Source organism: Martes martes (genome assembly GCF_963455335.1).
Source record: "Martes martes genome assembly, chromosome: 16".
Taxonomy (NCBI): domain Eukaryota; kingdom Metazoa; phylum Chordata; class Mammalia; order Carnivora; family Mustelidae; genus Martes; species Martes martes.
This window is the reverse complement of record NC_137904.1, coordinates 10,902,649-10,907,129: the sequence shown is the minus strand read 5'-3', so window position 1 is coordinate 10,907,129 and position 4,481 is coordinate 10,902,649.

Below are 4,481 nucleotides of genomic sequence, written 5' to 3'. Positions count from 1 at the left end.
ACCTATGCAACTATAACAAAAGGTCTAACATTTGTGTCACAGGAGAGGAGAAGGAGGGAGGGGCAATAAAGGTACTCAAAGAAATAATGGCTGAAAACTTCCCAAACTGGACAAGAGACATAAACCTACAAATTAAGGAAGATGAGCAAATCCCAAACAAGATGCCTCCCCCAAACTCAAGGCAAGACACTCCATCATTAAACTTCTGAAAACTAAAAACAAAGAAAACTATTTAAAGCAGTCAGAGAAAAACAACACATAACTATAGGGGAGAACAATTCAAATGACTGCAAGTTTCTCCTCAAAAGCCACGCAGGCAGAAGGAAGCAATACAATATTTTTCAAAGGAAAAGATCTCCAGGCCCTCGTGGTTTCCCTAGAGAATTCTACCACACTTTTAAAGAAGAATTAACATGAATTTTATACAACGTCTCCCAGAAAAAATGGAAGGAGGAGGAATCATTTCCCAGTTCATTTATAAAGCTAATACTGCCTTATACCACAACCAAAGGCAGTTCTAAAAAAATAAATATCCAGACCAATATACCTCATGAACAGATGCAAAATTCATTAACAAAATATTAGCAAATAGAATTCAGCAATATATAAGAAGAATTATTCACCATGACAAAGTGGAATTTATTCTAGGGATGAAAGTTCAGTTCAATATTTGAAAACCAATCAATACAACCCATGATATGAACAGACTAAAAAACAACAGTTGTATAGTCATATTAACTGGTGCAGAAAAAGCATTTTATGAAATTCAACACCCAGTGGAACTCTGGGTTAAAAAAAAACAACCTCTCAGAAAAAAAGGCATGTAGGGACAATCCCTCTACTTGATTTAAGAGTATCTACAAAAACCCAACAGCTAAAATGATACATAATGGTGAAAGACTGAATGCTTCCCCGTTAAGATCAAGATCTAGGCAAGAATGTCTGCTCTTACTACTCTCACTCAACATAGTGCTGGAAGTTCTAGCTAGTGCAATAAGACAAGAAAAGGAAATTTAAAGGCATACAGGTAGGAAAGGACAAAAATGAACTTGTCCCTCTTTGGAAATGATACGATTGTGTAAGTAGAAAATCCCAAGGGATCCACCAAGAAAGAGCCAAAACCTCCCCGAAGGAATAAGCGAGTTCAGCAAAGTCAAAGGATATAAGAAAAACATACAAAAATCAATTCTATTTCTATAGATTAACAATGAACACATGGAAATTAAAAATAGAATGTTTTTACAATATTTGAGTATTTACAATTACACTTTAAAAAATACTTAAGTATAAATCTAACAAACCACATGCAGGACTTGTATGCTGAAAATGACACAACTCCAATAACAGAAATTAAAGATCTAAATAAATGGAGAAACACACCATGGTCATGGATAGGAAGACTCAATATAGTAAAGATGTTGATCATTTCTCCCCAAATTAACATCTAGGTCTAAAGCAATTCCTATAAAAATCCCAGCAAGACATATTTGTGCATACACATAAGATTATTCTAAAATTTATGTGGAAAGGTAGAAGGATTAGAATAGTGAAAACAATTTTTGAAAAGGAAAAAATAAACTAAGCTAAATTAGTTTATTGAACTTCAAGACTTACTGAATAGCCATAGTAATCAAGACTGTGTGGTACGGGCAGAAGAAGAGACATATAGATCAATAGAACAAAATAGAGAGCCCAGAAATAGACCTCACAAACATACCCAAATGATTTTTCATAAAGATATAAAAATAATACAATGGAGGAAAGATATTCTTTTCAGTAAATGATGCTGGTATGATTAGATATCAATAAGCAAAAACAAAACAAAACAAAAACTTTAACTTAAACATCATACTTATCAAAACTTAACTCAAAATATGTCATCAACCTAAATGTAGAATTATACTCTCTCTCTGACAAATAAATAAATAAATATCTTTTTTAAAAGGTGGGGGGATGCCTGGGTGACTCAGTTGATTAAGTGTCTGCCTTTGGGTCAGGTCGTGATCCCACGCTCCTGGGATCAAGTCCTGCATTGGGCTCCTTGCTCAGCGGGGAGCCTGCTACTCCCTCTGCCTGCTGCTCCCTGCTTGTGCTCTCTCTCTCTCTCTCTCTGACAAATAAATAAATAAAAATCTTAAAAAAAAATAAAGAAATGTAAAATTATAAACCTTCTAGGAAAAAAATAGAAAATCTTTGGGACCCAGAACTAGGCAAAAGGTTGTGAGACATGACACTAAAAGCATTATCCATAAAAGGAAAATCCGATAGATTCAATTTACTCAAAATGTAAATGTTCATTCTTTGAAGGACTGACTCTGTTAAGAGGATGAAAAGACCAGTCACTCAGTTGGAGAAGATATTTGCAAGTCACATATCTGACAAAAGACTATCATCTAGATTGGATGAGGATTTCTCAAAACTTGGCAGTGAAAAAGTGAACCACCCAATTACAACATGGGCAAAAGACATGAACAAACATTTCACTGGAAAGGACAGACAAATGGCAAATAAGCACATGAAAAGATCAACATTATTAACCATCAGGGAAATGCAAATTAAAATCCCAATGAGATATGGTTATATATCTAGCAGAATGGTTAAAATAAAAGATAATGGCAATATCAAATGCTGGCAAGGATGTAGAGAAACTGGATCACTCACATATTTGCTGTGTTGGTAGGAATGTGAAATGACCCAGCTGCTCTGGAAACCAGTTTGAGTTTGTTAAAAAAAAACAAAACAAAACAAAACAAAAAAACCACTAAACATGCAACTATCATCTGACCCCAACAACTGTGTTCCTGGGCTTTCATCCCAGAGAAATAAAGGATTATGTTCTGGGCGCCTGGGTAGCTCAGTCGGTTAAGCACCCAACTCTTGATTTCAGTTCAGGTCATGATGTCAGGGTCATGAGATGGAGTCCTGAGTCCAGCACCATGCTCAGCAGGAGGCTGCTGGGGATTCTCTCTCTCTACCTCTTCTTCTGCCCCTCCCCCTGCTTGTGCGTGCTCTTTCTCAAATAAATAAATCTTAAAAAAAAAAAAAAAGAATCATGTTCATACAAAGACCTGTACACAGATAATTATAGAAGCTCTACTCATAATAACCCCAACCTAGAAACAACTCAGATGGCCTTCCACAGGCAAATGATCACACCAAGTGGTAGAATACTACTCACCCCTAAAAGGGAATGAAATATTGATGCAGGAAATGACCCAGATGGAGCTCCAGAGCATTACGTTGAGTGAAAAAAGCCAGTTCCGACAGGGGACAAGTTGTATGGTTCCATTTATAGGACATTCTTGAAGCGACAAAATTCTAGAAACAGAGAACACTTGGTGGTTGCCCAGGGGGTTAAGGAGGCATTGGGGGGCAGGCAGGAAGTAAGTGTCACTATAAGAGAGCAACAGGAGGGATCCCACAGCAGTGGAAAGGCCCTGTATCTTTTTTTTTTTTAAGATTTTATTTATTTATTTGAAATAGAGAGAGAGACAGAGTGAGAGAGAGCATGAGAGGGAAGTTCAGAGGGAGAAGCAGACTCCCCATGGAGCTGGGAGCCCGATGTGGGACTCGATCCGAGAACTCTGGGATCATGATCTGAGCCGAAGACAGTCGCTTTACTGACTGAGCCACCCAAGCGCCCCGGAAATGCCCTGTATCTTGACTGCATCCATGTCAATATCCAGGTTGTGATATTGAACTATAATTTGACAAGATGCTACCATTGGGGGAAACTAGGTAACAAAATACATGGGCTCTCTCATGGGGCTCCATTTCAAGACCCTGAGGTCCTGACCTGAACAGAAACCAAGAATCAGGTGCTTAACCAACTGTGCCACCTGGGTGCCCCACAAATGACATTTTTTTTAAATTAAAAAAAAATTTTATTAACATATAATGTATTATTAGACGCAGGTCCATGAATCGCCAGGTTTACACACTTCCCAGCACTCACCATAGCACATACCTTCCCCAATGTCCATAACCCAACCACCCTCCCCCTGCCCCCCTCCCCCCGGCAACCCTCAGTTTGTTTTGTGAGATTAAGAGCCTCTTATGGTTTGTCTCCCTCCCGATCCCATCTTGTTTCATTTATTCTATTCCTACCCCCCAAACCTCCCACATTGCATCTCCACTTCCTCATATCACAGAGATCATATGATAATTGTCTTTCTCTGATTGACTTACACAAATGACATTTAGTATTATTGTGAAAATCATTTCGACCTCTCAGATGCCCTGAAAGGGTCTTGGAGACCCTCAGGAGGACCCCAAATGACACTTTGAGAACCACTACCTACCACTACCTATACCCACAACAACAAAAAGATTCTGTGTTGGGGCGCTTGGGTGGCTCAGTTGGTTGGGTGCCTGCCTTCTGCTCAGGTCATGATTCCAGGGTCGAGCCCCACATTGGGCTCCCTGCTCAGCGGGGAGCCTGCTTCTTTCTCTTCCTCTGCCTCCCTGCTGCCCCTGCACTG